Source organism: Oncorhynchus keta, chromosome 27, assembly GCF_023373465.1.
Source record: "Oncorhynchus keta strain PuntledgeMale-10-30-2019 chromosome 27, Oket_V2, whole genome shotgun sequence".
NCBI classification, from domain to species: Eukaryota; Metazoa; Chordata; class Actinopteri; order Salmoniformes; family Salmonidae; genus Oncorhynchus; species Oncorhynchus keta.
The window spans coordinates 19,364,220-19,372,521 of NC_068447.1; the positions used below are offsets into that span (position 1 = coordinate 19,364,220).

Genomic DNA, 8,302 nt, shown 5'->3' on the forward strand with positions numbered 1-8,302 from the left:
CGTTGCCAGGCCCTAAAATGAGTACACCCTGCCCTCTTCTGGTGGTTTAGGGGAACAGCCAGTGTACATGGTTTACGTCATTGTTTCTGATGATTTCCACTTATAAAAAATATTAGGTCATGCTGACTGGCACCAATCACATCTGAGAGAGTCTCCTCTAGTTGTGTGAGCCCACTGTAAGTGGCTATGATTCATTGGCTGCATGAGTGAGGGCCACGTGTTATACATATCATATCAGAGTATAATGGGGAACATTTAGCTGCTCTTGCAGAAGCTTGCTGATTTAGTAATAGCAATAATAATAATTCATTAGTGGGCAAAATAAGAGAAACTTTCAAAACAAGTGACCTTGGTTCTCGACATTGCATTAGCCTTCACTGTGTTGGAATAAAATGACAGATCAGCAATGCCCAACCATAATAGTCTACATCATCTAACAACCTATTTAACATCCCATATTACATCGATTGATCCGTTTCTGATAGAGCAGAATAGGTAGCCTATAGCCGATTCTACTCTGCCCCAGCGTCACTATGTAAGTTTCGATTGCTATAGCCTACGAGTGGACTATTATTTGCATTGCCTTGGACTGGCATGAAATCGACGAAACAGCACAACGACAATTGACAATCTAAGGCTGTGCGCAGATGACTCCCTGAATATTAACGATAAAGGTCGGATGATAATTTAGTAGCCTAACATTACCAGATTAAAACGTTTAGTGAGGATGGTTTTAAGAATTTATCCTAACCCTTTTTCGTCATGACCACACGGCGTTACGTCGGATGAGCCTCATCAAACCGTCAGTTTGGTATCGATACAAAACGGGTTTATTAGGCAAAAACCCCGAATATTATTTGCGCGATAAAAATAATAATAACGCGAGAGTTTGCAAGTTGCCAGAAGACTGTAGTTGCAGCTGTCAAAGGAAGAGTGGATACGCGCATGACTCAACACACATTACTGTAGCCTATTACTGTACACGGCCGCGAAGATAATTTCCGTATAAAACCCCGAAATAATCCCGAGGTAAGGAACCGCAGACTGCACCGAAAGCGACCGAGGTCGAATCTTTTAATTCCTTTTTTCCTCTGGTTCATTTTCTTTTACTCTAACCAACTCGCTTGCAGCTGTTGAAAATTACTGCACTAAACATATTTTTGTGACTCCCTTTAGCTCCAGCCATTGCAAGGATTTTTTTTTTTACTCCTCCTTCATATTAAAGTCGCCATTTTGCTTCACTGCCTATATAAAACCTTCTTGTATTTTAATGTTTTCTTCAAGGAGTCGGAGACGTCTCTCTCTTTCCTGCGTGTCTCCTGATATTCACATTTCTTGAGTTTTCCAACGAGACGATTGAGATTAAATAAGTGTCTCGTGGTTGCCATATTAATGCACGAAAGGGGGAAAAGTGGATGCTGGAAATAAGGTGAACGTCTTCAGGATTTTAATTGGCATCTCCTTTCCCCCCTCCCTCTTCCTCATCTTCTTCATCTCCCCTCGTCTTTCCTCGGATTCAAAACGGGGACTAGGCGCGTGGCTAACGACCGTGACGACTGTCAGTCCGTCTCCATCGAAGCCCCCGACCAGACCCGCTTGGAACAGCAGGTGTGATGGCCATGTAAGACCGGGAAAGGCGCATATACCGCGCGAGGTGTAGCCCTACCGCCTGACCCCCACGTGGGTGACCCCGGCCACCCGGCGGCTCGTGTTGGGTGACTCCCGACATTGCAGGTAGGTGTGGCCTTCTAGAACCCCATGTCCCTATTATTAATCAACGGCACAGTAAACATTGTAGCCAGCAGCATTCGAATGCACCAATGTAGCAATCGAAACAGTCCACAAACAATGTTGCTGCAATGTAACCATCTTCAAGTAGAGGAGACAGAAGCAAGTCAAACTGCTGTTGCAGCCTATGTGACCTAGGAGGTGAATAGGGCAATTTGTCTGTGCAGCCTTCAAACATCAAAGTGTTTTTGTGTGTAAGTGCTCAATTCCAAAATACCTCAGTTCTTTCACTTTGCAGCTGTTTCCGGGGTTCTGCTTTGGTTTCAGCCAGCTGTATGATGCACTGATTTATAACTGTCATGACTAGGTTAGTAGACTATCAAATGTATGCCACACTGCTAAAGTAGCGGGATAATAGCCTATAGCTGTAATGTAGTAGTAACAGTGTTGTAGTATGACAGTAATAAAGTGGGATTACTTAACTCAGAACCTGTGTGTGTGTGTGTGTGTGTGTGTGTGTGTGTGTGTGTGTGTGTGTGTGTGTGTGTGTGTGTGTGTGTGTGTGTGTGTGTGTGTGTTGTGTGTGTGTGTGTGGCTTATCTCCCTGCCAGTCCTAACAGTGCCTTGATTCTGTGTGTAAATTGTGCATTCACTGCTCTGGGTGTATAGTAAGCTACTGTGAATATAGAATAAAATAACATTTAGTTGAATTAAAAACTGTATTGCAAATCAGAAAATCAATAAAAATGAATTTGTTTTAGTGTCAACAATATTATAGACATGACTATGAGGGCAAGTTACAATAGGGACACAATACACTGTACATATACAGTATCAGTAGAGAATGGCTCATAAATATGGCTGGAATGGAGTCAATTAAATGGTGTCAAACACATGGAAACCACCTCTTTTATGTGTTTTTTTTGTACCATTCTGATGACTCCCTTCCAGCCATTATTATGAGATATCCACCCCTCAGCAGCCTCCACCGACATATACTGTATGTATATCTTAGGACAGTGAATGTGCACAATGTCTGTCTGGCTTTCTGGCCTATTTTACAAATCTTGTATCACACCCTCATCCCTGCTTCTCTAGTAGTATGGATCTACCCATATCTTTACAGAGGAAGAAGTAAAACCTGGTTTGAGCAATATACCTCCCTTGCCTTGTAATACACATGGTCCAGGGCGTGTGTGTGTGCATGCATGTCCAACTAGATCTCACAGTCTCACATCAGAATTAGATGTTCATCCATGTTGCTCAAACGTCAATGTTCAAAGTGTTTAACTTCTTACGGCTGAGATCCCGCTTACGGGATCGATATGACAACAGCCAGTGAAAGTGCAGGGCGCCAAATTCAAACAACAGAAATCTCATAATTAAAATTCCTCAAACATACAAGTATTTTACACCATTTTAAAGATAAACTTGTTGTTAATCCATCTACAGTGTCCGATTTCAAAAAGGCTTTACGACGAAAGCACACCAAACAATTATGTTAGGTCAGTACCTAGTCACAGAATAACACAGCCATTTTTCCAGCCGAAGAGAGGAGTCACAAAACGCAGAAATGGAGATAAAATTAATCACTAACCTTTGATGATCTTAATATATGCCATTTAGCAGACGCTTTTATCCAAAGCAACTTACAGTCATGTGTGCATACATTCTACGTATGGGTGGTCCCGGGAATCGAACCCACTACCCTGCCGTTACAAGCGCCATGCTCTACCAACTGTGCTTCATCAGATGACACTCATAGGACTTCATGTTACACAATACATGTGTGTTTTGTTCGATAAAGTTCATATTTATATCCAAAGATCTGAGTTTACATTGGTGCGTTATGTTCAGTAATGTTTTGCTTCCAAAACATCTGGTGATTTTGCAGAGAGCCACATCAATTTACAGAAATACTCATAATAAACATTGATAAAAGATACAAGTGTTATGCATGGAACTTAAGATAACCTTCTCCTTAATGCAACCGCTGTGTCAGATTTCAAAAAAACTTTACAGAAAAAGCACACCATACTATAATCTGAGTACGGCGCTCAGACATAAAAACAAGCCATACAGATACCCGCCATGTTGTTGAGTCAACAGAAGTCAGAAATAGCATTATAAATATTCACTTATCTTTGATGATCTTCATCAGAATGCACTCACAGGAATCCCAGTTCCACACTAAATGTTTGTTTTGTTTGATAAAGTCCATCATTCATGTCCAAATACCTCCTTTTTGTTTGCGCGTTTAGTTCACAAATCAATATTCACCACGCGCAGGCCAGACGAAAAGTCAAAAAGTTCCGTTACAGTTGGTAGAAACATGTCAAACGATGTATAGAATCAATCTTTAGGATGTTTTTAAAATAAATCTTCAATAATGTTTCAACCGGAGAATTCCTTTGTCTTTGGAAATGCAATGGAACCCAGCTACCTCTCACGGGCGCGCGCCTGACTGAGCTCATGACATTCTGCCAGACCTCTTACTCAATCAGCTCTTATTGTCTCCTCCTTTACAGTAGAAGCCTCAAACAAGGTTCTAAACACTGTTGACATCTAGTGGAAGCCTTGAGAAGTGCAATCGGACCAAATTTACACTGTATCTTGGATAGGCAAGAGTTGAAAAACTACAAACCTCAGATTTCAACTTCCTGGTTGGATTCTTTCTCAGGTTTTTGCCTGCCATATGAGTTCTGTTATACTCACAGACATCATTCAAACTGTTTTAGAAACTTCAGAGTGTTTTCTATCCAAATCTACTAATAATATGTATACCTTAGCTTCTGGGCCTGAGTAGCAGGCAGTTTACTCTGGGCACCTTATTCATCCAAGCTACTCAATACTGCCCCACAGCCATAAGACGTTTTAAGGTTAAGTTTAGACATTAACTCAGAATTTTTAAGGTTAAGTTTAGGCATTAACTCCAAAATGTTAAGGTTAGGCATTAACTGAATGGTTAAGGTATGGGTTAAGTTTAGACATAAACTGAATGGTTAAGGTAAGGGTTAAGGTTTGGGATAGGTTTAAAACCAACAAATTTGTCGCTGGATTCAAACTTGAAACCTTTGGAATCAGACACAGGTGCTTATACCCATCCTCCAACCGCGTCCACGCTCACTAGGGGTAGTGGCTGTTATCTCAACCACACTGCACACTGCCCTAACCCATCTGGAGAAGAGGAATACCTACGTGAGAATGCTGTTCATCGACTACAGCTCAGCATTTAACACCAAAGTACCCTCCAAACCCATCATCAAGCTCGAGGCCCTGGGTCTCGACCCCGCCCTGTGCAACTGGGTACTGGTCTTCCTGACGGGCCGCCCCCAGGTGGTGAGGGTAGGTAACAACATCTCCACCCCGCTGATCCTCAACACTGGGGCCCCACAAGGGTGCGTTCTGAGCCCTCTCCTGTACTCCCTGTTCACCCACGACTGCGTGGCCATACACGCCTCCAACTCAATCATCAAGTTTGCGGACGACACGGCTTGATTACCAACAACGACGAGACGGTCTACAGGGAGGAGGTGAGGGCCCTCTGAGTGTGGTGCTAGGAAAATAATCTCACACTCAACGTCAACAAAACGAAGGAGATGATTGTGGACTTCAGGAAACAGCAGAGGGAGCACCCCCCTATCCACATCGATGGGACAGTAGTGGAGAGGGTAGTAAGTTTTAAGTTCCTCGGCGTACACATCACAGACAAACTGAATTGGTCCACCCACACAGACAGCATTGTGAAGAAGGCGCAGCAGCTCAACCTCAGGAGGCTGAAGAAATTCGGCTTGTCACCAAAAGCAATCACAAACTTCTACAGATGCACAATCGAGAGCATCCTGTCGGGCTGTATTACCGCCTGGTACGGCAACTGCTCCGCCCACAACCGTTTGTTCTTAACTGACTTGCCTAGTTAAATAAAGGTAAAATAAAAATAAAAAGGATAGTGAGGTCTGCACAACGCATCACCGGGGGCAAACTACCTGCCCTCCAGGACACCTACGCCACCCGATGTCACAGGAAGGCCATAAAAATCTTCAAGGACAACAACCACCCGAGCCACTGCCTGTTCACCCCGCTATCATCCAGAAGGCGAGGTCAGTACAGGTGCATCAAAGCTGGGACCGAGAGACTGAAAAACAGCTTCTATCTCAAGGCCATCAGACTGTTAAACAGCCACCACTAACATTGAGTGGCTGCTGCCAACACACTGACTCAACTCCAGCCACTTTAATAATGGGAATTGATGGAAATTGATGGAAAATATATCACTAGCCACTTTAAACAATGCTACTTAATATAATGTTTACATACCCTACATTACTCATCTCATATGTATATACTGTACTCGATACCATCTACTGTATCTGCCTATGCCGTTCTGTACCATCACTCATTCATATATCTTTATGTACATATTCTTTATCCCTTTACACTTGTGTGTATAAGGTAGTAGTTTTGGAATTGTTAGGTTAGATTACTCGTTATTACTGCATTGTCGGAAGTAGAAGCACAAGCATTTCGCTACACTCGCATTAACATCTGCTAACCATGTGTAAGTGACAAATACATTTGATTTGATTTGATTTGATCTCCCGACGTCCTCATGGACGTGGAATATTGACTTGTATCGCGGGTGACTTGACTGGCATGTCTGCGTCTATGTCTAGTATAATTATACACACCAGTCTCACAAGTAGAGTTTTTTTGCGATGATGCATTTTTGAAACGTACATACAACACATCTCTCTGAAACCACCCACACCACACATCTCTCTGAAACCACCCACACCACACATCTCTCTGAAACCACCCACACCACCATACAAGGTGAAATTAAAAGGGTATAACACGAGCCACCCAAATGAGTGACCTTTGTGTACTGTAGTAATTCATTAGGGGAATGACATAAATGTATGCACACTACACCAAGACAAAGCATGATGGTAGGTCTAACTGTAATCAATCCTACTTAGCATAATTAGCTAGTAGCCACTGTCAGCCATTAGGCAGTGTGCTGTGGAGTGAAGATGGCCCGAATCAACATGCAATGCACAGTTACATGCACACAATAATATACGATTATTATGGAGAGTCAGATTAATACAATAGTTTGTTTAAACATTTTACATGCTGTGAAAGAACAATTTCCCTAATAATCATGTTTACATGAACACATCTGAAATCAGGCTATTGATGGGACTTTTGATAAATGCAGAAAATCACTAATCAGAATGAACATTCTGCCACAGTGACCATGCTTTTTTTGCAAAACCTTTTTGATTTGGACATATAAAGTTTGTATGTCAAAGCTCTTTCTGAGATGCATACTTTGTTTTTTTTAACTCACAGATGGGGGTTGGCTGGTAGCCTAGTGGTTAGATCCTTGAGCCAATGACTGAAAGGTTGCAAGATCAAATCCTGGAGCTGACAATAATAAAATAAGAATTTGTTCTTAACTGACTTGCCTAGTAAAATAAACTGTCCATTGAGGGCCTAGGAACAGTGGGGTAACTGCCTGTTCAGGGGCAGAACAACAGATTTGTACCTTGTCAGCTCAGGGGTTTGAACTTGCAACCCTCTGGTTACTAGTCCAACACTCTAACCACCAGGTTACCCTGCCACCCCATGAGAATTTGTTCTTAACTGACTTGCCTAGTTAAATAAAAAAAGGCTTGCTGACTCATGCACAGATCAAATAGACCATTGGGACGCTGTTTACATGTCCTAATCATTCAAAAGATTGCTCAGAAAACCAGGTTTGTCTTTTACCTTACGCTCATTAAAATATACAGAGTACTCATCCTACTGCCATAATCAGTTTAATATCGAACTGTACAAGTAAACTTAGTTATACTGACCAGACGTGAAGCTATGCTCCACCCCACTAACCTTCAAGGTCCAATGCAGCTGTTTTTATCTCAATATAAAATCATTTCTGGGTAACAATTAAGTACTTACTGTGACTATTTTAAGTTAAAATTGTCAAAAATAAACAAATAGCTTCAAGAATTTTGCTAGGACTATCTGGGAGTGGTCTGAGTGTAGAGTGGGAAACAGAACATGTACTGTTATTGTTAGAGGTGTTTGGAACTCTCTTTCTGATTGGTCTATTAATAAAGTTACTGCATGGTGATGTCATCGTGGAAGGCCAAAACTCCATCCCACATCTCAAATGGCTCTTACACTAAAAGGGTATTATCATCATTTTCACAATTTCACAGTATTATTCCAACCTTGTGTGTAAATATATACCATAAAACTTTAATTAAATGCCAAGTCTCAAACAGCTGCCTGTCCCTTTTAACAGCCAGGCAACGGCACACTTTTCAGCTAATTTAACACACGGTCTAAATAAATAGTATACCATGAATTACAATTCATTGTTTACTTGGTTTAATGTTAGATTTTTTCCATTCAATAATTCAGTAATGCCTCTAAAAAATAATGGCAATCATCAGTTTTTATCTCAAGTAAGAAACTTCCAGCCATTAACTGCTAATAGCTGAGAACTGCTAGCTAACTGGCAGGCACAAAAACTGTCAACAACTTCAGGAGTACAGACCCCCAG

General features: G+C 41.7%; 1 protein-coding gene across 4 annotated transcripts in view; it reads left to right on the forward strand.

The window, feature by feature from the left end:
* Nucleotides 1–643: 643 nt before the first annotated feature.
* Nucleotides 644–8,302, forward strand: part of znf512b (zinc finger protein 512B) — a 73,756-nt gene continuing 66,097 nt past the window's right edge. For 2 of the 4 annotated variants that reach the window (XM_052481876.1, XM_052481879.1), the window contains exons 1-2: nucleotides 644–1,029; nucleotides 1,533–1,734. The gene's annotated coding sequence lies outside the window, so the exon portion shown is untranslated. Of the gene's footprint in view, nucleotides 1,065–1,084; nucleotides 1,430–1,532; nucleotides 1,735–8,302 lie in introns of those variants that run through there. The other 2 variants (XM_052481877.1, XM_052481878.1) reach the window with 2 other exon arrangements.